The sequence below is a fragment of the Crotalus tigris genome, unplaced genomic scaffold, assembly GCF_016545835.1.
Source record: "Crotalus tigris isolate CLP2741 ecotype Arizona unplaced genomic scaffold, ASM1654583v1 scf7180000024461.2689607, whole genome shotgun sequence".
Classification (NCBI taxonomy): domain Eukaryota; kingdom Metazoa; phylum Chordata; class Lepidosauria; order Squamata; family Viperidae; genus Crotalus; species Crotalus tigris.
Window position 1 is genome coordinate 274,897 of NW_024100631.1, and position 27,003 is coordinate 301,899.

Below are 27,003 nucleotides of genomic sequence, written 5' to 3' on the forward strand. Positions count from 1 at the left end.
TCTCCTCCTCCTTCTGACTCTTCTGTTTTGGGGGTACACCTGCTAAGGAAGTCTCCCTAAGTTCAGTGCCACTTATTCCTCCGCAGAGGGTGCCGATTCCTCTGGGACTGCAAGGAAGCCCTGTTGAACGTCAGGGGACACTTCCTTCTTCCAAGGACCCACTTCCGCCTGGTAGCATCTCTAGGGCTTGCTCTGGGTTGCTCTGTAGCTAGTAGCCTGGGGGGCCCCCCACTTGCCCTTCCTTTACTCCAAGGGTACTTCCACTTTTCTCAGCATTCGCAGGTCCGCTCGGTGGGAAGGAGGTGAAATCTCAACCAGTCTTACATTCCCTGCGATTCTCTTGAGTTGATACTGAGGGCTTTCCATCCCATGGATATTCTCAAGGGCGCTCTCTTGTGCACGTAGAAGGAAATGGTGAATTTCCTCTCTTCCCTGGTATCCAGAGTAGTTCCGCGTCTTCCCTCCAGCCCTCTGTCTACCAAAACAACTCAACCTTCTTCGGAGAACAGGACACTCTGTGTGCCAGAAAAAAAAAAAAGAGAGAGAGAGAGAGAGAGAGAGAGAGATGCATCTCCCAAATTAGCTTACAAAATGGCTCAGCCGGCGGAAAAACAACACATCGCAGTTCCTGACTCCTGAACAACGTTGTGGGATCGTGCTTATTCTAACTAACCCAACCGTGTTTGGTTTATAGTTGGAAGCACTTTCTCTGGATTTGGGGGCGAGTGGGTGGGCAACAAATGGCATGTGGGGACACTGCTGTCCTTCCCACGGCTGGTTGAAACGGCTGATTGATTCAGTCTGATGATCTTCTGTTCTGCAGAAATTGCGAGACCTGTTCTCTAGTTGAGGAGTGGCCAACTTTGATCTTCTCAGAACCGTTGGGTTTTATGGATCCAGTTGGTTCTCTAGAGTGGTAGGCAGAGGTTGCTGAGGGTCAAAACCTTCAGGGCAAGGCTGATCTCTTAGTAGCTCTCGAGATACACATTGCACGGACTCCATAACGGGTAGACTCCTCCATCTTGCTGTGTTACTCAAAATTTGGAAGGCCCCAGATGAGGAGAAGGCAGCACTTTTCACCCAGTTGACCATTTCTGCTCCGGTAGGGACGTCTAGAGAATGTTCAGTGTAAACTGAGATATTCTGAAAGTAGAACAAATAACACATTTTGCTGGGCTGGAGAACATGAGTTTGACGCTATCACTAAGGTCTATCAGAAAGGTTGTCCAAATGACTGGACTAATGGAAATGGTCATATATTTTTTCTTGTAGGGAGCATCTCAATTCCCAAATAAAACCATGTTCTAGAGCAGGGGCCTTCAAACCTGGCTCTTTGATGACTTGTGGACTTCAACTCCCAAAATTCCTCAGCCAGCGTGCTTGGCTGAGGAATTCTGGGAGTTGAAGTCCGCAAGTCATCAAAGGGCCAAGTTTGAAGGCCCCTGCTCTAGAGGAAAGGAACCATATCAATGGGGCTGCTTCTGGAATACCCAAAGTCTTGAGCTAGCTAGGTTGAGAAAGTCTCAGGTTAGTTAGTGGACTGGAATACTTAGAGGCGTGGATTATAAATGGGCCTCCAAAGGTTGAGAACCCATCTCCTAGCCTTCTTCAATGTTGACCATCCTTTCTGCTAGAGGTTGTTATTCCAGCAGCATCTGGAAGACCTGTAGGTTCTCCAGTCTTGGAGTAGATAGCACCAGAGTAAATTGAGTTCATTTTTTTAAAACTGTCAATCCTTGTGAGAACCCATGGGGATTATTCCACAGAGAATAATGGGGATTATTCCACAGTTCCACTTAATTTAATACGGGTTGGTAGCATTTCCTATGGGAAGACAATATTCCCTGGAGGTATCAACTCCTGTAGCTGGTACTTTTATCTAGAGAAGAATTCACATTGGTATCATTAAGTGATTCTATTCCAGTGCTGCGCATTTACTTTGCTGCTGATGCCACCTCTTCCTCCTCCTCCTCCTCCTCCTCCTCCTCCTCCTCCTCCTCCTCCTCCTCCTCCTCCTGGTGTAGACTCAGAAAACTGTTGCTTTGATGCAAGTCCAGATGGTTTAGCTTGTCTGTTATTACTCTGGATCACCCTCTTGCTATCTGTCTTCTTCTTTTTCTGAGCCCAAATTTTAGGCACGATGGCACGGGGTGTTTGAGATGATTTGGGGCGGGTTGCCCCGCAGAGCGAGAGATGTACATTTCTTCTTTTTTTTAAAAAAAGAAATTATATAACTGAGACTAGTTCATAACTGCTGTTCTAGTCGCTGGAGAGATCCATGGCTGGGTTGATTGCAAAGAGCCGGTGATAATGTTCAAAAATAAACGGTCTCTGGCGCTACTAAAAACGCTGCCTTTATGCCTGCTTTATTCTTGAAGATTTGGGAGGTGGAAAGGTCGCTGGTGCTCTCTGAGCCAGGTGGTTTTCTTGCAGACCTTTCGGGATCCAATTAGGTAACATCATCAGTGTACTGATATTACACTAGATTGGGTCATGAAAGGTCTGCAAGACAACCACCCAGCTCAGAGAGCACCAGGGACCCCACAATTCAACTCTTGAATTACAAATATTATCAGCAACACTCCTTCCGAGTCATTCACAGCGTGCCATCTACTCTGGAATTAAAGTAATCCATATTTAATTTGTCTTAGCCTTCTCTAATTTTTTGTTTATTTTGGGCCGGGTTTTGGGTTTCACTGATTTATGGTCTCTGATTTTTTTAGTCGTGAGGTCCTTGGTGGTTTCTGAGCTGGGTAGTTTTCTTGCAGAAGGTGCACTGATGATGTTACCTAGTTGGGTCATGAAACGTCTGCAAGAAAACCACCCAGCTCAGACAGCACCAAGGACCTGACAGTCCTCTTCCACCTCCTTCTCTTCTCCTCCTCCTCCCTGCATACCTCACTAGCACTGATGATGTTACCTAATTGGGTCATGAACTGAGTTTGGGGGATTGACTCTCCCTTCTCCAGCAATCAGCTGGGTTAGCCTATCATGCTAAGCCTGCCTGCCTGCCTGTCTGTCTGTCTGTCTCTGTCTGTCTATCTATCTATCTGTTTGTTTGTCTATCTATCTCTGTATGTCTGTTTGTTTATATCTATATCCATCCATCTATCTATCTATCTATCTATCTATCTATCTATCTATCTATCATCTATCTATCTCCAGTATATTATCTTTCTCTCTCTTCCTCTCCCTCCCTCCCTCTCTCTCTCTCTCTCTCTCTCTCTCTCTCTCTCATAACTAGGTTCACAACTTCTATTAAGATAAGCATCAAGCAGACCACATGATAGCATAGCCAAAGCACAACCCAGCCTAATTGGTATCGTAGGGAGGCTGACCTCCAGCCCTTAAGAGGGAGAGAGGGAGGAAAGAAAAAGAAAGAAAGAAAGAAAGAAAGAGAGAGAGAGAGAGAAAGAAAGAAAGAAAGAAAGAAAGAAAGAAAGAAAGAAAGAAAGAAAGGCAAAATAGCTGTTGGATGAAAAGCTCTTTGGGAAATGCCACCTTCTAATTAGCACATCTGGAATTGGGATTATCTGGGTTCTCTGGGAGATTGGAACCACCAGCTGGAGAGCATTCAGGGAGCTTTCCTCCTCTCCTTGCTTAGGAAGCAGAGCCAGCTTAGTTTTCAGGTGCAGTTTTGGCTTCCTTCTGTTTTATTTTATGAAAATGTAAACCTAGCTTTTGCAGCCCTCTAGGGGCTGTTGAAGCCACTTCTGTTGCACCGTATCAAAGCTCTGTGAAGTAAAGTGGCAATTCAAGGGGAAGAGGAGCTATACCTGGGCTTCCAACTCTCAGACCTAATCAGGGGAAGGGAGGGAGGGAAAGGAGATGGGGAAGAAAGGAAGGAAGGGAGGGAAGAAGGAAGGAAGAGAGGGAGGGAGGGAAAGAAGGAGATGGGGATGGAAGGAAGGAAGGAAAGAAAAGAAGGAGAGGAAGGAAGGAAGGAAGGAAAAGGAGATGGGAAGGAAGGAAAAGAAGGAGATGGGGAAGAAAGGGAGGGAGGGAAGAAGGAAGGAAGAGAGGAGGGAGGGAGGGAGGGAGGGAAAGAAGGAGATGGGGAAGGAAGGAAAGAGGGGGAGGGAGGGAGGAAAAGAAGGAGATGGGAAGGAAGGAAGGAAAAGAAGGAGATGAAGAAGGAAGGAAGGAATGAAAGAAAAGGAGATGGGGAAGGAAGGAAAAGAAGGAGATGGGGAAGGAAGGAAGGAAGGAAGGAAGGAAGGAAAAGAAGGAGATGGGGAAGGAAGGAAGGAAGGAAGGAAGGAAAAGGAGATGGGGAAGAAAGGAAGAAAGGGAGAGAGAGAGAGATGGGAATGAGAAGAAGGAAAGAAGGGAGGGAGGGAGGGATGTATGGATATCTTCCTTCAAATCTATCTTAATTTGTTCGAGTATTTTGCTCCTTAGCACCTGCCTCTTTGCCTGGGTGCTGTAAAACTGCCTCACCAAAACTGGGCCAGCACGAATCCCTCCACAGACAACTTTCCACCTCTGTTTGGGAAATCTAATTCTAAATGTCTGAGCTCTGCAGAATCGGAGAAGGTCATCAGTAGAGAAGCCCTTGGGGAATGTGACCCACTCGGTGGCCAAAGGGAGCCGGATCAATTTCCTTCCTCTGCTCCGCTCCGATCGCTGCAGTATTAAGCAGCTCTCGCCCTGCCGACAAAAACCTTTTGGGTGAATTTAAACAAAAAATAAAAAAAACGCAAAGCCTTTGTGTTGGTGAAGCGAGCAATAAGGGATACTAATTGAGTTAGACGTCCCGGAAAATTATAAAAAGCATCGTGTGAGTTGACGGTGGGAAATCCCCTTATAAGGACCGTGTGCTTTCTCCCAAAGAGAGCCTGCTTGGAACGTGATCTTGTGGTAGGGCCAGTGGACCATCTGTGGCCCTCGAATCGGATGAACTGTAAAAGGGGTGGGCCTCAGCTCCCAGAATGCCCCAGCCAGCCCACTGGGGACCTTTATGGGTGGGGGAATTCTGGGACATGCAGTTCACTCATTTCAAGGAGCCCCAGACGGTTGATTAAAGTTGCCTTCAAGTTTGAGAGGGTAGAGCGTAAAGAAACCACGGGATGGTTTTGTACTTTCCTAGGAAAAACAACTGAAGCCTTCACTGTGGGAGGGAAGGATTAGGCAGGGTGTAAACTAGCCACGGGGGGGGGGAGCTACAGCAGTGGGTGAACAGCTGCACAAAACAAGCAACGTTGCCTTTCTCGCATCTGTGGAAACTGGGAAGGAAGAACGGAATGCAGCCTTTAATGTTGCAAACATTGTGCGCTGTGCACACCCGCACATCGGAAAACGCCAGTGGAGGAATGTTGGTTAAAAATGCGTTTTATTTAGCCAGGATGAGAGTCAACCCAGTATTGCAATCAACGGTTATGGCGTTATATTGTCTTTAGTGGAATAGTAGTAGTAGTAGTAGTAGTAGTAGTAGTAAAGTTGGAAGGGACCTTGGAGGTCATCTAGTCCAACCCCCTGCTCAGGCAGGAAACCCTATACATTTTGGACAAATGGCTGTCCAGTTTCTTCTTAAAAACTTCCAGTGTTGGAGCATTCACCGCTTCTGGAGGCAGGTTGTTCCACTGGTTAATTGTTCTAACTGCCAGGAAGTTTCTCCTTAGTTCTAGGTTGCTTCTCTCCTTGATTAGTTTCCACCGTTGCTTCTTGTCCTGCCTTCAGGTGCTTTGGAAAATAGCTTGAATTCCCTCTTCTTTATGGCAGCCCCTGAGATATTGGAATACTGCTATCATGTCCCCCCTTGTCCTTCTCTTCGTTAAACTAGACATACCCAATTCTAGCAACCGTTCCTTATATGTTTTAGCCTCCAGTCCCCTAATCATCTTTGTTGCTCTTCTCTGTACTCTTTCTAGAGTCTCAACATCTTTTTTACATCGTGGTGACCCAAACTGGATGCAGTATTCCAAGTGTGGCCTTACCAAGGCCTTGTAAAGTGATATTAACACTTCACGTGATCTTGATTCTATCCCTCTGTTAATGCAGCCCAGCACTGCGTTGGCCTTTTTGGCAGCTGCAGCACATGGCTGGCTCCTATTTAAATGATTTAAGGGACTGACCTACGAAAGAGTTTATGCTTCGTAATACAGATGGTCCTCGACTCACGACCAGAATTGAGCCCAAAATTTCTGCTGCTAAGCAAGGCCTATGTTAAGTGAGGTTTTTTTGCCCGGTTTTAAGACCTTCCTTGCCCCCGTTGTTAAGTGAATCGCTCCTGTTGTTAAGTGGATCCGGCTTCCCCATTGACTTTATTTGTCAGGTGGTCACAAAAGGGGATGGCGTGACCCCGAGACACGGCCACGGTCGTAGGTATGAAACAGTCGCCAAGCATCTAAATTTGGATCACGTGACCGTCGTAAGTGTGAAAAACGGTCCTAAGTTGCTTTTTTGGGGTGCCGTTGTAACTTTGACCCGTCGCTAAGCGAACCGTCGTAAGTCAAGGGCTACCTGGACTGTTTTCTCTCCTGGCTCCGTCCCGCGTTCGGGCTCCTGCTGTCGGATCTATAAATCCATGCAATCCATAAAACGCTCTCCAAAAATGGTGTCTTTTTCAGATAAATGAACTGTCCATTATTGTGTGAGTTTGGCTGCCCCTCACACTGTGGTGAGGCACCAGCTCCCACTCCGCCGAAATTACACAGAAACATTTTTTACAAAGGAAGCAGAGGAGAACAATACCTTGAATAATGTAGCCATTACAGAGCTGCTGTTTTGTTTCTCTCTCTCTCTCTCTTTGCCTTGGGATACGATAAGAATTCCTCCCGTTTCTTTAATAAATAATGCTGTTTGTTATCCCGGAGTATTTTCTCCCGACTAAGACACCCAAGTCTAATTTCAAGTACAGCCTGCGATAGGAGCCCAAGGTTTTCCGCCAAGATTTAACACAAGAGAAATAAATCGGGCCAGGTTTCTTGGCCAGGAGGGGAAGAAAATACATTTCATTTTGAGGGGTCCTTGGGGGATTCTCTAAGCTGGGTTGTTTTCTTGCAGACGTCTCATTACCCAAACTAGGTAACATCATCAGTGTTAGAAGGGAAGGGGGTTTGCAAAGAGGAGGAGGAGGAGGAGGAGGAGGAGGAGGAGGAGAACTATGGAGTCCTTGGTGCTCTCTGAGCTTTTCTTGCAGACCTTTCATGATCCAACTAAGCAGCAGCATCACTTCCAAAAGGGAGTGGATCTTGCTTTAGTATATAAAGAGAGATTAAATCTCACTCCCTTCTAATACTGATTATATTACCTAGTTCGGGTAATGAAACTTCTGCAAGAAACCCACCAAGCTCACAGAACACCAGGGACCTCTCTTTTCAAATCTGAGCTACAAATATTCTCCTTTATCAGTCTCATTTTAATGCCTAAACCTGGTTTGTTTGTTTGTTTGTTTTTTTGGGAAGGGGGTTTTAAATTCAAGGACACAGGAAGAGCTTTAAGGTGCCAAGGCCAACCTTATGTGGAGGCCGACCACAAAATGCTGGACGTGGTCCTTTTGCTATTTCCTAAGTTGCTTTTTTTTAGTGCCGTCGTAACTTGGAACGGTCACTAAATGTAGGGTTGTAAGTCAAGGACTACCTTATTGCATCTGTGTTCTTAAGGATGGGCAAACAGAGAGGCCATGGGGTGAAGTGAACATCCACCTGTGTCTTTGCTGGCAGTGTTGATAGGGTTGAAACTAACCAAGGAGAGAAGCAACCTGGAACTAAGGAGCAATTTCCTGGCAGTGAGAATAATTAACCAGTGGAACTACCTGCCTCCAGAAGCGGTGAAAGCTCCAACACTGGAAGTTTTTAAGAAGAGATTGAACAACCATTTGTCTGAAATGGTGTAGGGTTTCCTGCCTGAGCAGGGGTTGGACTAGATGACCTCCAAGGTCCCTTCCAACTCTGTTATTCTTACAGTTACATTTTCTTCAGCGGATTTTTTTTTTCCATTGGCGCTTCTAAATCTCTCCTGGCCAAAAAAAAAAAAAAAAGCATTGCTTTCCCAAGCTCATTTTTGCAAAGTGCAACTTCCTTCTCGAGATGTCAGCCTCAGCAATCTGTTCTGCTGATTTTAGCGCCTGGCTCAGATTGGTCTTCAAGAGTTGGCAAGCGGTGGAGAAGGACTCCACCCGTTCTTCTCCCAGACCATCAGCAAATTCGCTGGTCTCCATACGCACCTCCCGCATCTCCGGAGGTTTCGCCACCTGCGCGGATGAGCAACAGCTGCTTTTCAGAATAAATCTTTGATGAAGGGTCTACGTCCAGATGGTCCTCAGGTTCTCTGCCCGGGGAAGAAAGGATACGGGAAGACTCTCTCACTGGCTGAAAAATATTTGGCAACAGAACACAGGCTATTAGGCTGATAGGACAGACTGAATGGACAATTTGGCATGGCTGTTTCTTGGAACCTCGGGTACATCCAGCAAATAAAGATAAAAAAAATAAGGGACACGGTGTGATCTTCCTCTCGCCTCAAAAGCCTCTTGGGGTGATCTACAAACGGTTGCCAAAAGTTGTTTCTCTTTACTGTTCTGAAGATAAAGAGAGAGAACAGGGGAAGGAAAAATAACGAGCTGTCATTCAAAAAAGAGAGAGAGACTCTGCTTTTGTACTTTTCTTGGAAGGATCTAGCTGGATACCCTTGGATTCCTACTGATAAACACATTTCATGCCGAAATCAGCAGGGTAGCAGATCCCGCTAGAAACAGAAGAGCGAACGAGGTGGTGACAATGATGCCAAAGGAAAGCAGAAGAGCAAAAAGGACTTCCCGTCCACGAATTCTCTCGTTCTTTCAAGTCACATTAAAGGTGGATTCAGGAATCTTTGGGACCGCTACCCCCACGAGAAGGCACATGGATATAAATTAAGGAAAGAGGAGATGAATTACTTATTGTTGGTGTTTCTTTAGAGGATCATTTGTGGTTTCCAGATCAAAGAATTGAGCGAGTGTGGAGTTTGTAGGTTTAAAAAAGTGTAAAGGAATCAAGGGACCAGGTCAACTTCCTTGAGGTTCCTTTCCTTCTCAACAGAAGCAAAAAAGAAAGGGGGGGGGGCTCTGGGTTCAACACCTTGAGAAGGTCCTCCGGCAAACCAGTTGAGATTTAGACTAGACTAGACTAGACTAGACTAGACTAGACTAGACTAGACTAGACTAGACTAGACTAGACTAGACTAGAAGAATGGAATGGAATGGAATGGAATGGAATGGAATAGAATAGAATAGAATAGAATAGAATAGAATAGAATAGAATAGAATAGAGGATGGGATGAATAGACTAGACTAGACTAGACTAGACTAGAATAGAATAGAATAGAATAGAATAGAATAGAATAGAATAGAATAGAGGATGGGATGAATAGACTAGACTAGACTAGACTAGACTAGACTAGAATAGAATAGAATAGAATAGAATAGAATAGAATAGAATAGAATAGAATAGAGCTGGAAGGGACCTTGGAGGTCTTCTAGTCCAGCTCCCTGCTCAAGCAGGAGAACCTATACCATCTCAAACAAGTTGTCTAGTCTCTTCTTAAAAATCTCCAGTGATGGAGTGCCTACAATTTCTGGGGGCAAGCTGTTCCCCTGGTTAATTTTTTCTCTTTAATTCCAGATTGCTTCTCTCCTTGATTAGTTTCCATCCATTGTTTCTTGTCCTGCCCTCTGGTGCTTTGGGGAATAATTTGACCCCTTCTTCTTTGTGGTAGCCCCTCAAATACTGGAACACTGCTATCATGTCTCCCTAGTCCTTCTCTTCATTAAGCCACTTTTTCAGTGCTGCTGTAACTCTGAATGGTTACTAAATGAACTGTTGTAACTCGTGAACTACCTGTATATATTTGTATTTGTATTCATATTTAATTTTATTTATATGCCGCCCAATCCCAAAGGACTCAGGGCGGCGTACAGAGATTAAAACAATCATAAAACAATAAAATAATACAGTCATACCGCGAGTCCGATCATATCCCGCCCGCCCCCCGGGGACATCAGCCCCAGGCCTGCCGGAACAGGAGAGTTTTAACGGCTTTCTTAAAGGCCGGCAGGGTGGGAGTAGTTCGAACCTCGGGGGGAAGTTGATTCCACCAGGTCGGAGCCACCACAGAAAAGGCCCTTCCCCGAGGGCCCGCCAGCCGATATTGTCTAGCCGACGGGACCTGAAGGAGGCCCAATCTATGGGACCTCACCGGTCTCTGGGAACTGTGCGGCAGAATGCGGTCCTGTAAGTATAGCTGGAAACTCAAGGTTGATGGCCACATCTCAACTAAATTAAAGCATGTGGCTTCTTATCCAGCCAGAGGGAATGAGACCCTTTCCAGTTCTGTGATGCTGGTCCAAGACTATGATATTGGCTATAAAAAATGGCATTATTAGAATCTCAGCTTTTGCGTGAGAAGGGGATTGAAGTAAACAAGGTTTGAGTTGTAATGGAGAGAGATTTAGAAGTATGGCAACATTTCTGCACGAATGATCTTATGGGTCACCAACTGTTTAGTCCATGCTGAGACTCTTGTGATGCTTTCTTCCTGTATCCATCCTAGTCACGTTTTGGGGTTTTCGTTCTGCACAGCTCTTTTGCTTGGATTCATCTGTTAGCTTGAGCAGTGATTTAGCCACATTTGGTCAATGTTACTCACCCTGCTAAGCTTTATTCATTGTTTGCATCTCGCCGCAATTGAGTTTATCATGGCAAAGCCTGCTAAAACCAAAGAAATCACATCCTGGCTTAACGTGACGGGCACCATCTCCTTTCAAATCGAGAGCATATTTCTTGGTCTGAATGCCTGTGCCAGGTGGACTCATAAATCTGACCAAAGAAAGGAAAGAAGCACGCTTTATTTTGCGGTGATTTGTTGGACAAGATTTCCTGCACTGTTGTGTTCGGTGTTGATAGCCAAGTGTGTGCTTCTGTTCTTTGAAGGAGTGATTCAAAGCCTTCTTCACCCTGGGATGATAATCTGTTTCACCAGAAAACATAACTCAAAAATCCAGGCTTTGTCAAGGAATGATAGGTTTGTAGCTACATCTGGATTTTTTTATTTTATTTATTTCCATGTCTTTGTTCCCTTTGCAGCAAATTAGATTACAGAATGGGGGTTGCCAAGATCAAATGAAATGTTAGTAATGCTTTATGATGTCTTGGTAGAAAACCACACTTGGAATACTGCATCCAGTTTTGGTCACCCTGATGTAAAAAAGATGCTGAGACTCTAGAAAGAGTACAGAGAAGAGCAACAAAGATGATTAGGGGGCTGGAGGCTAAAACATATAAGGAACGGTTGCTGGAATTGGATATGTCTAGTTTAATGAAGAGAAGGACGAGGGGGGACATGATAGCATTGTTCCAGTATCTCAGGGGCTGCCCCAAAGAAGAGGGAGTCAAGCTCTTCTCCAAAGCACCTGAAGGCAGGACAAGAAGCAATGGATGGAAACTGATCAAGGAGAGAAGCAACTTAGAACTAAGGAGAAACGTCCTGGCAGTTAGAACAATTAACCAGTGGAACAACCTGCCTCCAGAAGCGGTGAATGCTTCAACACTGGAGGTTTTTAAGAAGAGATTGGACCACGATAGTGGTGGGATTCAGCTGGTTCTCATCACTTGAGCAGAACTAGTAGCTAATTTTTTGTTGCCCAGGACCAGAATGGACTTCCCGAAGCGGCATCCACACAGAGAACTGGTTGTTCACGTATATGAATCCCACCACTGTACCATGGGTGACATAGCAGTGTTCCAATATTTCAGGGGCTGCCCCAAAGAAGAGGGAGTCAAGCTATTCTCCAAAGCACCCGAAGGCAGGACAAGAAGCAACGGATGGAAACTAACCAAGGAGAGAAGCAACCTGGAACTAAGGAGAAATTTCTTTGCAGTTAGAACAATTAACCAGAGGAACGACTTGCTCCAACACTGGAAGTTTTTAAGAAGAGATTGGATAACCATTTGGTATAAGGTCTTCTGCTTGAGCGGGCGGGGGGGGGGGTTGAACTAGAAGACCTGCAAGGTCCCTCCCAATTCTTATTCTATTCTAAGGCCAGTGGAGAGAAATCATGGTGGCTGGGATAACAATTTAACAGTATATCTATGCCGCCTAGTTAAACCTGTTGCACCTTCATTATGTCACAGCCTTCTAAACTGATGCAGCTCTGCACCATTTGCTCGGTGTCCTCATTTTTTATTTTTATTTATTTATTTTTGCCACTGAAGGCAAAGCAAACACTAGAACCATATCAATATTGTTAGTTGAGGGAGGAGGAGATCTGACTGGAGATTTTTGTGAAGTTTTTTTTTTGTGTGTGATTTGTGTATGTGTTTTAAAGAAAGCACTGGAGGCATGTTCTCTTGATGGTGGCTTTTCAGGACCAATTCCGCCTCATGCTCTCCGCCATGATCTTTCTTGTTGACTTGGAGACTTGAAATGTCACCTTCTCCAGAAATGGGACTTGTGGAGTCCAAATTGTTGGCCAAGTGGATGGTAGGTTTTCCTAATTTTCAGGATTGGCTAGGACAGGAAAGATCTTGCAACAGATGTCATTTATATAGCCTAACAGACATCTTATTGTTCTGTGGATCAAATTAGAACAAAGGATAAACAAGAATTCTGGTCTGTGGTTGATGAAAAGAGACAGATGTCACCCGTTTTGCGTCTCTGACCTCTTTTTTGTGTGAATTCTGTGAAGTATCCAATTGAAATCTGTTCCAGCACAGGTGTCAGCTCGCCTTCCAAGAATCTGATGGTTGAAAAATATTTCAGTTGCGACATCGAGCTGATTCCAATATCATCCTTTGTGCTGCTGTACGGTCAAATGGCTCCCTTGAAGATTCAGCACTTTGATCGCTTGGACAGCTCCTTAGTTTCAAACATCTGCCACATTGGGTGTCAGGAATAGGGCATCAAGAATCTGTAGAGTAGCGTTGCTCAACCTTGGTGGCTTTCCAAAGGGCAGATCGACACCCAGGGAATTCTGGGTGTTGAAGTCCATGCTTCTAAAGGTGGAGAAATGGCTGCATCTTCTAGAATTCTTGTTTCCATCCAGAGAAGACCAGAGATTTTGTCAACCTGAGGAACTGGGTTTGGCAAAGCAAGTCTCCTTTAGATCGACTTTCCGAAAGAATCTGTCAAATCCAGGCAGTTCAAATGAATATAAAGGTTTCTAATGCAAGCTTAAGTCTTGAATGTGAACTATTAACGGTCAACAGAATACAAGGTGGACTTAGATCTCTTGTGGGCGTGAAGAGTTTGAGACTGATGAAGCACTTGACACCCCCCCCCTTGGGCTCAGCCTGGTCAATCAATCAATCAATCAGAACAGAGCTGGAAGGGACCTTGGAGGTCTTCTAGTCCAACCCCCTGCTCAAGCAGGAGAACCTAAACCATTTCAGACAAGTGGCTATCCAGTCTCTTCTTAAAAGCCTCCAGAGTTGGAGCAGCTACAACTTCTGGAAGGAAGCTGTTCCACCGATGGATTGTCCTCCCTGCCAGGAAGTTTCTCCTTAATTCCAGGTTGCTTCTCTCCTTGATCAGTTTCCATCCATTGTTTCTTGTCTTGCCTTCTGATGCTTTGGAAAGTAAGTTGATCTCCTTCCTCCTTGTGGCAACCTCTCAAAGGCTGGAAGACTGCTGTCATGTCCCCCCCTTAATCCTTTTTTTCTCTGGACTCGCCATTCCCAAATCCTACTATTCTTCATGGTCATCCCGTACAGAACCCTTTTCTCAATGACTAGGAGCAGGCAGGATGATGCCCATGAACTGCTGTTGGGACGTTGCTGATGGAGTTTCTCCAGGACCAACCAGCACAGTTTCTTAAGCACAGATTGCAAGTCGGTAGGCAGTCTTTCTCTTTCCCTCTTCCGATTCTCCGGTGAAAAGGAGAATCTGCCGGGGAGGGGATTGTGGTGATGGTGGCAGTCTTAGGGTTTCAATGAGTGTCTGGAGGCCCCGCAGCAATTACTTGCAATGTTCCCTAGATAGCACATTGGTGCTCTGGAGCATTTCTCCATTAACGCCACTGATTATTCAGCCTTCATTGAAATGCCAATACAGGGAATCCCAAGGCAATAGTATCGGAGGATCGTTGGCAGGGCCCCAAGGCTGCAACTCAGTCTGGTGTGATACAGAAATACAATTTGTAAGGAGAATTGGAGAAGGGATTGTAGAAAAGAAGAGAGAGGAACTTGACTGTGAGGTCCCTATAGATCCCTGTTGAGATGCTGCTATTCTGATAGGAGGGGGAGGGAACCTTTGGGGTCCTCCTGTGATGTTCTCAGCTTTGTTTTGTTTACTTGAAATGGTATAGGTTCTCCTGCTTGAGCAGGGGGATGGGCTAGAAGATCTCCAAGGTCCTTTCCAGCTTTATTCTGTTCTGTTCTATTCTATTCTATTCTATTCTATTCTATTCCATAATTCTATTCTATTCTATTCCATAATTTTATTATATCCTATTCCATAATTTTATTCTATTCCGTAATTCTATTCTATTCCCTATTCTATCCTATTCTACTCTACTCTACTCTATTCTACTCTACTCTACTCTATTCCATAATTCTATTCTATTCTATTCCATAATTTTATTCTATTCCATAATTCTATTCTATTCCCTATCCTATCCTATCCTATCCTATCCTATCCTATTCTATTCTACTCTACTCTACTCTACTCTACTCTACTCTACTCTACTCTACTCTACTCTATTCCATAATTTTATTCTATTCCGTAATTCTATTCTATTCTATTCTCTATCATATCCTTCTACTCTACTCTACTCTACTCTACTCTATACTCTATACTCTACTCAACTCTACTCTACTCTACTCTACTCTACTCTACTCTACTCTACTCTATTCTATTCTCTATCCTATACTTCTACTCTACTCTACTCTACTCTACTCTACTCTGCTCTGCTCTGCTCTGCTCTATTCTGTTCTATTCTATTCTATTCTATTCTATTCTATTCTATTCTATTCCCTCCTGAAAAAGCACCTTTGGGACAACCGGGACCTGGATTGACTGAGAATCACCATAGACACTTAGCCCTCCCTAACATATTTTACAGCCTCAACAGAGGACCACTGACTTGATACCTTAGTGACAATGGGGCAAGCTTACTCATCCTGCCTGCCTATTATAAGCACATCAGCACACCAACGGATGCTCGTTGGGGGTCACCCTCTGCTGCCCTTTCTGACACGCTCCCACTTTGTTCACCGTGGTGCCGAGGCGGTGCATGTGCGTCACCAACCGTGATGAGCAGAAAAGGCTTGTCATAATAAACTTTCCACTGGCAAGGGCACTTTTTTTTTTTTAATTCTGCTGCAGTTTCCTTGTCTGCGGCGCCTTAAAGCAGAAGACAACCGAGGTTGAACTTTTCTCTTTTCCTACAACTCCTAAGTGCTGCCACCAGATTTAAGGGTTTTTTTTTAAAGAAAAAAATACTTCTCATCGTATGTAGTGCTAGGTCATGGTTAGCACGGGTGGTGCTGTTCACCGGAGAGAGAGAGAGAGAAAAAGAGAGGGAGAGGGAGGGAGGGATGGAGGGAGAGAGAGAGAGGGAGGGAGGGGGAGAGAGAGAGAGAGAGAGAGAGACCGACTAACTCCTTATAAAGAATGATTACATGTGGTCCTAGACTTAAAAAAGTTCGAATGGAATGGAATGGAATGGAATGGAATGGAATAGAATAGAATAGAATAGAATAGAATAGAATAGAATAGAATAGAATAGAATAGAGCTGGAAGGGATCTTATAGGTCATCTAGTCCAGCCCTCTGCCCAAGCATTTCTGACAGTGCAGCTTCAGTATCAGAGTTGCTTTCTGTTAGATGATAAAATCCACTCTCAGTCAGGGATCCAGGAAAAGGCCAGTTTTATAGGCAGTGGATGCACCCAAGCTGCGGCCTTCTCGATCCAGGGGCTAATTCCGATTTTATGTTTTTCTGTTATCCTTGGCAGATCACTGCTGCTGTTGCCAAATGCTTTCCGACACCCATTTAACCCGCAGTGCTGGCAACAATGGCTGGAAAATCAGCTAATTAGATGGGATTAGTGTCATTGTCTGCAGGCAGCTTGGGCTGTATTTCCAGCTTCTGGCATATACCAGCCTGTCGGTCTGTGTGGTTGTGTGTGCGTGTTCTTCCATATCTCATCCCCATTTTTTTTTTCAAAGCAGCTGGTGAGCTACTAACTATCTTGGGAAGGGACTGATGGGATCTCCTGCTTCGAATTGGATTCAGAGGGCCCTGTTGGCTGTGGGTTCTGGGAGGTGTAGTGTATATATTGGAGAGACATTTGGGGAGAAGATCCTGATAGAGAATGGAATGGAATGGAATAGGAATTTAGATAGAATAGAATAGAATAGAATAGAATAGAATAGAATAGAATAGAATAGAATAGAATAGAATAGAATAGAATAGAATTCAGAATGAATAGGAATAGAGAATAGAATAGAATAGAATAGAATAGAATAGAATAGAATAGAATAGAATAGAATAGAATAGAATAGAATAGGAATTTAGATAGAATGGAATAGAATAGAATAGAATAGAATAGAATAGAATAGAAATTTAGATAGAATAGAATGGAATAGAATAGAATGGAATGGAATGGAATGGAATAGAATAGAATGGAATAGGAATTTAGATAGAATGGAATGGAATAGAATAGAATAGAATAGAATAGAATAGAATAGAATAGAATAGAATAGATAGAATAGAATAGAATGGAATAGAATAGAATAATGGAATTTAGGAATAGAATAGAATAGAATAGAATAGAATAGAATAGAATAGAATAGAATAGAATAGAATAGAATAGAATAGAATAGAAGTATTAGGAACTGCTTCCATCCTGCGACGATACCTGTAATACCATCAAACATCCACATCTGTCTATCCCAGGTCCTGGGTAAAGACTCGATAGGTAGACAAAATGCCAAATCCAGTCTGAACATCTGGCTGACTGTGCGATGATTGATAATAATAATAATAATAATAATAATAATAATAATAATAATAATAATAATAAAGTTGGAAGGGACCTTGGAGGTCATCTAGTCATGTAATCCAACCCCCTGCACAGGCAGGAAACCCTATACCATTTCAGACAAATGGCTGTCCAGTCTCTTCTTAAAAACTTCCAGTGTTGGAGCATTCACGGCTTCTGGAGGCAGGTTGTTCCACTGGTTAATTGTCCTCACTGTCAGGAAGTTTCTCCTTAGTTCTAGGTTGTTTCTCTCCTTGATTCGTTTCCATCCGTTGCTTCTTGTCCTGCCTTCAGGCGCTTTGGAGAATAGCTTGAGTGCAGTGTTGTAAGCTGAGGACTAACTGGAATGCTCTCTTCACTAAAGCAAGGGCCTGATTTCCCCTTCAAACGAGATTTTCCAAGAAGAGAATCCGAGCAGAGAGACAATGAAACGGATAAAATAGCCGGGTTCTAGCAGAGATCTGAGCGTAGATTAATGGATGCTCTCCGGGACATTTGGCTGCATTTATCCAAATTCGGACCACCTGAATTTTTGTATAGCTGTCAAGTGCCACCCCGGCTAGAGCAGATTTGAACTTCTTTCACGAACCCTTCAGAAGAGAAAGTGTGAACATAACTCCTTTAAAAGGCCTTTCGTGTTGTCTTCATTTCCTCCTTCTTAAGGAGCCTCTCCGAGGCTATTTCAACTCCATCAAACTGTCAAACCTCTTTCGCTTTTTTGATGATTTGATTCGCAGGGCACCATTCTCAGCTGCCAGCTGGAAAGGGTTGGGAGGGATAATGCTTTCTCTCTCACCCCCCCCCCATCTTTTTATTTCTGTAAGGAGGGAGCTTTGAACCTGGGATTCTTTTTTCTTTTTTTTTTAAAGGGCAGGGGCTTTGCCAAAGGAAACGCTGATTTTCCTCTCTGCAGGGCTGATAACATCGTTTGCTTTGCTGTATCAAAGATATAAAAAGAAAAGAAAGAAAGTCACAATGACTTAAATAGGAGCCAGCGGTGTGCTGCAGCTGCCAAAAAAGCCAACTCAGTGCTGGGCTGCATTAACAGAGGGACAGAATCAAGATCACGTGAAGTGTTAATGCCACTTTACAATGCCTTGGTAAGGCCACACTTGGAATACGGCATCCAGTTTTGGTCACCACAATGTAAAAAAGATGCTGAGACTCTAGAAAGAGTACAGAGAAGAGCAACAAAGATGATCAGGCGACTGGAGGCGAAAACATATAAGGAACGGTTGCTGGAATTGGGCATGTCTAATTTAACGAAGAGAAGGGCGAGGGAGGACATGATAGCAGCCTTCCAGTATCTCAGGGGCTGCCCCAAAGAAGAGGGAGTCAAGCTATTTTCCAAGGCACCTGAAGGTAGGATAAAAAGCAATGGATGGAAACTAATCAAGGAGAGAAGTAACCTAGAACTAAGGAGAAACTTCCAGATAGTGAGAACAATTAACCAGTGGAACAACCTGCCTCCAGAAGCCGTGAATGCTCCAACACTGGAAGTTTTTAAGAAGAGACTGGACTGCCATTTGTCCGAAATGGTGTAGGGTTTCCTGCCTGAGCAGGGGGCTGGACTCGATGACCTCCAAGGTCCATTCGAACTTTCTTATTATGATTATTATTGTTATTAAATTTGAATGGTATCCTTTCATCCTGCTCGTTTCATTATTGTAAACCTCAGCCTTGCTTGCACAGAGCTGGGCCAAGTTCTAAAGGGCTCCCAGACCCCCTTTGGGAGCTTTGTGGCTGCATACTTTGATTTAGCCAGACCTGCGGGTTTTCCGTTTTCAAGAAAACCTCCGTGCTTTCCAGCTGCGGTTCGGTTCGCTTGTCAGCACAAGCCGTCAGCTCAGCTGTCACCTTCCATCAGATTCACCCCATTGGCGAAGACGTGCTGGCAGGCTGATTTATTTTCTGGAGGGAAGGAAATTTGGGAAGTTAACATTTCTGTTGAAAGGCTGGTTTGCAACGAGAGGGAACGTGGGGGGATTCAGACTTGGCATTGGGCGATCCGGGCAATCGGTTGCTGGCCTGGCACACAAATCTGAGACACAGCTGTGTTGTTCTCCCTGCGTGCTCACGGCAAGAGCCGTGAGCATCAGTGGGGTTCCACGTTTTTCAAGACTCGGTTGACCCAGTTTCGTGCACGGCCCGAAGCTGCTGTTTGCTCGTCTAATAAGACCCATCAGCCAGATTCACACAACATTTGAAAGTAGTGGGCAAGCACCATGGGGAGGGGGGGCAATGAGAGATCATCGTGATGCAGACCCTCATGATTTGGGTTCTTGTGTCCAACGCTAAGATTTAAGTAGACAACAGAATACCACAGTTGGAAAGGACCTTGGAGGTCTTCTAGTCCAACCCCCTGCTCAAGTAGAAGACATGCCTAGATCATTTCAATCAATCAATCAATCAAAACAGAGCTGGAAGGGATCTTGGAGCTCTTCTAGTCCAACCCCCTGCTCAAGCAGAAGACATGCTAGACCATTTCAATCAATCAATCCATCTGAATAAAGCTGGAAGGGACTTTGAAGGTCTTCTAGTCCAACCCCCTGCTCAAGTAGAAGACATGCCTAGATCATTTCAATCAATCAATCAATCAGAACAGAGCTGGAAGGGATCTTGGAGATCTTCTAGTCCAATCCCCTGCTCAAGCAGAAGACATGCCTAGACCATTTCAGTCAATCGATCAATCAATCAATCAATCAATCCATCCGAATAAAGCTGGAAGGGACCTTGGAGGTCTTCTAGTCGAACCCCCTGCTCAAGGAGACCCTAGACCATGCCAGACAAATGATTGTCCAATCTCTTCTTAAAAACCTCCAGTGTTGGAGCACCCACAACTTCTGGAGGCAAGCTGTTCCGCAAGATCAGGGTTGCACTGTAAAAATGAAGGCGGCGCTCTTTCCAACCCCTAGCCAGATCAAGGGGGGGGGGAAGCCGGATTCCTTTTTAACAGCCCTGTGATTCACTTAACAACTGCAGGGATTTGCTTAGCGACAATTTGGGGCTCCCTTGTGGTCGTAAGTCAAGGACTACCTGTACATTAAGAATGGATTTGGGATCCAACTTTGGGCCAGGAGGAGAGTTGCAGGCCAGATTTTTCCGGCTGTGGGGAACTTCCTCCAGATCAAGAAAAAAAAAGAACGTTGGGTATGTTTTTCAAACCCAGAATCGCATTAGCTGTAACGCTGACAATTGGGTTGTCTCGGGCGCACGTTAGTGTCACATTTGAAGGCTTAGGAAGATGCTGATTAGATCTGCGCCAAGATTCAGCTGGGGGATTTTGACTGAAAGGCAACCTGATGGAGTCACCTAATCCAATCAGGTGTCCAAATGCCGGATTAAATTGGATCAATCTGAACCGATTTGGGGCAGATTGATTGGAACGCCAGGTACACCTAACCACGTACCTCTGTGGTGTTCAGGTTTCGTTCAATTGCTATTTTTTTTTTTTAAAAAAAGGATAGGTATGCGTGGGTAAAGTGTATGAATGCAGAACAGAAATACAAAATAGCAGAGTTAGAAGGGACCTTGAAGGTCTTCTAGTCCAACCCCTATCTAAGCAGGGATGGAGCAGCAGAACTTCTGGAGCCAAGCCAGTTCCGCTGATCAATTATTCTTAGTCCAGGAAATTTCTCCTTCATTTTACATTGGATCTCTCTTGGATAAGCTTCCACCCGTTACTTCTTGTCTTGCCCTCTGGAGAACAGATTAACAGAATAAAAGAGTTGTTCAGAGGGACCTTGGGGGTCATCTAGTCCAACCCCCTGCTCAAGCAGGAAACCCAACACCATTTCAGACAAATGGTTGTTCAATCTCTTCTTAAAAACTTCCAGTGTTGGAGCTTTCACCGCTTCTGGAGGCAGGTTGTTCCACTGGTTAATTGTTCTCACTGTCAGGAAGTTTCTCCTTAGTTCCAGGTTGCTTCTCTCCTTGATGAGTTTCCATCCGTTGTCCTTCTTTCTTTCCTTCCTTCCTTCCTTCCTTCCTTCCTTCCTTCCTTCCTTCCTTCCTTCCTTCCTTCCTTCCTTCCTTCCTTCCTTCCTTCCTTCCTCCTTAGTTCCAGGTTGCTTCTCTCCTTGATTAGTTTCCATCCGTTGTTTCTTGTCCTGCCTTCAGGTGCTTTGGAGAAGAGCTTGACGCCCTCTTCTTTGGGGCAGCCTCTCAAATATTGTTAGGCTGCTGTCGTGTGGTTTTTGACAAGGGCATTGCTTTTTCAAGACCCCTTTGATTTTAAGCCTTATTTAAAGAGTTCTAAAATTTCCACAATTTAACCGTCAAAATCAGCTCCTTTTTTCCCAGCCGGTTCTGAGAAACAGAGGGGCTGCCTTAGCCACGCAGATGCTTCAATCATCTTAATTATTGCATACCGAGTTTCTTTCTTCCTGGCATTAGGGAATTGCAGCCTGTTGTTTTTTTTTTTTTCCTTGCCGATTTCGGATTTCGCCCCAGGCTCCAACTCAGCAAAATAGCCTTCATTAGGGCATAGGAGCCTGTGGCTTTCCAGTTTGACCCCCAAAGCTGCATGATGGAAACTGATTGGAGTGGCAGAGGCAAATATATCACCTGAGGGGTGCGACAATTTCATTTTCCCTCTTGGGATCCAATGTTACTGAAACTACAAGTTGTTCACACGGATTCCAACTGATAGACTGAAAAGCACTTCGCAAGGATTTGTCTTGAGGATCAACAAGGGTTTTTCCCTAAAAGAAACTTCAAGGAGAATGTTAGGAATGTCTATTCTACAATCTATTCTATTCTATTCTATTCTATTCTATTCTATTCTATTCTATTCTATAATCTATTCTATTCTACAATCTATTCTATTCTACAATCTATTCTATTCTATTCTATTCTACAATCTATTCTATTCTATTCTACAATCTATTCTATTCTATTCTATTCTATTCTACAATCTATTCTATTCTACAATCTATTCTATTCTGTTCTATTCTACAATCTATTCTATTCTACAATCTATTCTATTCTATTCTACAATCTATTCTATTCTACAATCTATTCTATTCTATTCTACAATCTATTCTATTCTATTCTATTCTATTCTATTCTATTCTATTCTATTCTATACGATCATTAAAAAGAAATCCAATGTAGAAATAAGGAGAAATTTCCCATCCGTGAGAACAATTAACCAGTGGAACAACCTGCCTCCAGAAGCTATGAATCTCCAACACTGGAAGTTTTTTTAAGAAGAGACCAGACAACCATTTGTCTGAAATGGTATAGGGTTTCCTGCCTGAGCAGAGGGATGGACTAGAAAACCTCCAAGGTCCCTTCCAAGTCTGTTATTCTATTCCAAATCTGGGTTATGCTTGTGCAGTCAATCTAAATTTCTGAAGAAGCTCTTTCCTTTAAAAGGGCTAAAGTTCCAGACAGAGATACTGACTCCCAAATGCTGGTCTTTCTGGGCATTTGCATTTTCATCAGAAAAACAGCCAGCCTGTACATTAACGGGACGCGTTGCTGTAATTAATTCGCTCAATGCTACAGTAGCAGGTCATCCCCTCGACTCAAAATTCACAACCCGTTGAAGTTGCTAAGTCGTGACATGTTTGCACTTGCTCTGGGTGTGGGTAAACTGTGAACTGTAGTTGTTAAGATATTTTTTTCCCCTCCCATCTGTGTAAATCACAAGTATTTATTTTCTTCCATCTGGTAAAGCTTGGAGTTGAAACAGGGTTGAGGCTGGAACTGGGAACAGATTCTCTGTATGATTTGAGGAGATTTCTTCCTGGTCCCTATAGACGCTTTGGGGGAAACTGATGATCCATCAGTTGCTTTTCTTGTGTTTACTCAACAAAGCCAGATTGATTAAGAGGGCCCTGGAGCAAAACCTATGGGTTCCAACTGACCGGGTGGATGATGCTAGAGCCCAGTGTTCTTCTGAAAGCAACTCCAGATTTTTGACCTGGTGCAGATGTTCCTCTTCTAGCAAGTTGAATCCCATCTGCTGCTGGAAATAAATTCAGCCAGCTTTCTCTCAAGGGGCAGATTGTCCCAGTGCAAAAGCAGATTGCCTCATCTCTCCCTCCAGCTGCATTAAAGAGAGCAGGCTGTCCAACCCAACTGGAGTTTGAAGAAGAGAAGAAGCTTGGGAGACATCTCCATAAACCTCTTGGCTTCCAAAGCCACCACCTTGTCAACGCCTTGCAACTCTCAGCTTATATAGTGGGACGCCACTCAGCTGCATCAGATAGAATCCGTGACACTTCTGACTCATGCACAATAAAATAACACAACAGCAAAGGAGACCATTGTAAAAGAACAGAATAACAGAGTTGGAAGGGAGCTTGGAGGTCTTCTAGTCCAGCCCCCTGCTCAGAAAGGGGCAAGGGAGACCCCAGCTAGGAAGGAAGCAAAACAAGAAACATAGAGGGATTGAACATTGTTTTCTACCCATTGAGCTTCTTCTTGAAAGGATGAGAATCAGGGTAGTTAACCTTACTCTTAACCTCTTAGAAGATGCTAGAAAGGGGGGTCTAACCCCCCCCCTTTAGAAGTCAACTGGGTGTCCTTAGGCTAGACACAAGCAGTGCTAGACTAGAAAGTAACAAACATTGTTCTACCAACCTTCATTGGACCAGTGCGGTAGATTACTGTCCATTAAGAGCCATGATGGTGCAGTGGTTAGAAAGCAGCATTGCAGACTAACTCACCGTCGACTGCCAGAAGTGCGATCCTCACCAGCTCAAGGTTGACTCAGCCTCCCATCCCTCTGAGGTCAGTAAAACGAGGACCCAGATTGTGGGGGGCAAAAGGCTGACTCTGTAAACCGCTTAGAGAGGGCTGTAAAGCACTGTGAAGCAGTATATACGTCTAAGTGCTATTGCTATTGCTACTGCACTCAGTGAAGAGCTTTACACCTTTGTGATACTATGTGGAAAAGACCTTGGGAGACTGAGTGAAGGGATATTCCCAAGGAAATGGGCAGATAAGAGACTGCTTAGCCCTCAGATGCATAATGGCTGGAGAAATAGACTCAGAAGGAACCCTCCCTAGTTTCTCAGGCTGTAAAGGAGATGGTTATGGTATGTGAGAAAGACTTTGGGAGACAAATATAGAAGAGAAGCTCCATAGGGAATGGTAAGATAAGAGACAGCATAGCCCACAGCTGTATAATGGATGGAGAAAGATGCTTAGAAGGGACCCTCCCTAGTTTCTCATCTTGTAAAGGAGGCAGCTGTAAAGGGAATGTGACAAAGATCTTGTGAGATGGGGGAAGAGATGCTGCCATGGTGTAAGGACCCACCCCACTTTGCATCTTAAGAAGACAGAACTCTTGGAATAGTTCTTCCAACAGGCATCCTTCATTAAGAGAAAATGGTTGCAGGCGTTCTAGATAGGACTTGGGGTCTAAGCTCTCCCATTCAAGGTTTTAAGGGGTTCTCCAGTAGCCCCACCCAATCATCCCCTTCTTCCAGCGACAGTCTCAGGCATTACACTCCCACCCCCTTTTCCTTACTGCCGGCTGGAGGGAGACTTCAGAGAGGAGTACATGAAAGGTAATAGCCCCATTGTTATGGTTAGTCCTTTTGGTGGTATCCACAATCAGTCCCTTTTGAAGTTGTACCGAAGGAAGTGAACCCCTTTGTTCACACCCCCCTTCCCCTTCATCGTATGACAGAATCCAGAGAAGGCAGAAATGGGGTTTTCTATAGTCGATAACTAGAGATGAAATATAATTGGCTTCTGACACAAGGAAAGAGTCAGATAAGAGACAGCACAGCCCAGAGCTGCATAATAGGTGGAGAAGAATACTCAGAAGGGACCCTCCCTAGTTTCTCGGGCTGTAAAGCAGATGGTTATGGTATGTGGGAAAGACTTTGGGAGACTTTTCAAAGAGATGCTTCCAAAGAAATGGTCAGAGAAGGGAACACTTAGCTTGCAGCAAGGACAATGGGTGAGGCAAGGGTCTTAGAAAACACCCTCCCTAGTTTCTCGGGCTGTAAAGGAGACCATGGAGGATCTGTACTTTCAGCCTTGCAAGATTCCACCGGTGTAGCTTTACAATACAGTTGAGGTAGCTCACCTGATTATAATTCCTATCCGCTTTACCCAAGAGGCTGATAATTCTGCAGTGAGGTGACTTGGGTTGAATATCTACATCTAATCTCCGTCTCTCTCCTACAGTCATTCAGTATGTCCGCTTTTCAGCATTACACGTACAAAGTAGTTTTATAATTTAGAACATTCCTTTTAAGTATTTAGATTTATTTTTTTTTAACAGAGTCGTGGCGTTTAGTAATCTGAACCATTTTATTTACTTCCATTAAGCTTCCGGGAACGGGTTTATGCATTTTAATTTGAATCTTGCAACCTCCTACAACAATGGTACAAAATGTAAGTTAGTGGCTGTAATAAAACGATGACTAACACAGGTTCTGCCTCTGAGGAAGGAGTCGTAGTTCAGTTACATCAACACTTCCTTGTTTGCAAAATTCCCAAATTTGATCCCAGGCATCTTTAGGCAGGCTTGGAGAAAATAATTCGTTCAAAAATCCTGGAGGATTGTTGTCATCAGAAGAAACAAGAGGGGTCTAAATGAATCTGTGGACCCAGTTATGACACAGTTTAGTTTTCCTAATTTCATCCACAAAACGTGTAGAGACTCCAGAGTAGGTTTTGATGACCATGGACCCTTCTCAAGGGATACGCAAGTTATCCAACAAAATCCCAACTTGATTGTTGTTTCCTTATATCTAGAATTAGAATTTGGGATGCAAGGAAGCATCCGACGGTTGTGAGACAGCTGATCCCAAATTTCTTACCATCTTTCTCAGGAGTTTTTACAAGGCCTTGGTAAGGCCACACTTGGAATACGGCATCCAGTTTTGGTCACTACAATGTAAAAAAGATATTGAGACTCTAGAAAAAGTACAGAGAAGAGCAACAAAGATGATTAGGGGACTGGAGGCTAAAGCATGTAAAGAACGGTTGCTGGAATTGGGTATGTCTAGTCTAATGAAGAGAAGGACGAGGGGGGACATGATAGCCGTCTTCCAATAACTCAGGGGCTGCCCCAAAGAAGAGGGAATCAAGCTATTCTCCAAAGCGTCTGAAGGCAGGACAAGAAGCAACAGATGGAAACTAATCAAGGAGAGAAGCAGCCTAGAACTAAGGAGAAACTTCCTGACAGTTAGAACAATTAACCAGTGGAACAACCTGCCTCCAGAAGCTGTGAATGCTCCACACTGGAGTTTGTTAAGAAGAGACTGGACAACTATTTGTCTAAAATGTTATGGGGTTTCCTGCCTGAGCAGGGTGTTGGTTTAGGAGACCTCCAAGGTCCCTTCCAACTCCATTATTGTTCTTGTTGTTATTGTTATACCAATTCCTAGAAGATGAAGCCTAGGAGAGCAGATGGGTTGGAAACTATCCATTTTGTGCTCTCTTTTCCTCTGCGAGAGGCTATCCACAAATGTCTTTATCCAGATGAATCACTGCTGGAACCTGCCAGAAACCCTTATGTTGCAAAGAAGAATTGCTGGAGGGAGCAATGCAGCAGAGCAAGCACTGGTCCTCTCAGCTGAGGAAGGCAATTAGTCTACATAACTGGGAAATTGCCGTGTTTCAAAGGACATGGCTAATTGGATAACCAGGGTGCGGTGGGGTGGGGTGGGGAAGAGCCTCCAGGTTTAAAAGCAGTTCTTGAACCTATCAACAATGTCGGGAGAAGGCCGGCTGCTGAAGATCTGAAATTGTAATGTGGTGGAATCTCCAGCTAGACAGGAGGACGGTGTTCAGAGAGGGCTGAGTTTAGGGTCAGCGCTCTTCCTCCTGTCCGAGGTTTTCATTGTTGTGAGCATTTCTGTTGAGGATTGGCAGCAGGGGTGGGGGGGTGTTTGGTTTTTATTCCCCCCCTGTCTGCTGGGTGGTTGCAGCAGGTTTTGGGCACTTCACATGACCCTGGGACAGTGTGACCGTCATAAATATGAATCAGTTGCCAGGCATCTGAATGTAAATCACAAGACCCTGGAGAGGCTGCAACATTCCAGCTGATCGGTGCTTCTTCAGGGCTCAGTA

At 44.3% G+C, this 27,003-nt stretch overlaps 1 protein-coding gene across 2 annotated transcripts in view; it reads left to right on the forward strand.

The window, feature by feature from the left end:
* MMP17 (matrix metallopeptidase 17) overlaps positions 1-27,003 on the forward strand; it is a 71,697-nt gene that overhangs the window by 13,842 nt on the left and 30,852 nt on the right. The window lies entirely within an intron of this gene.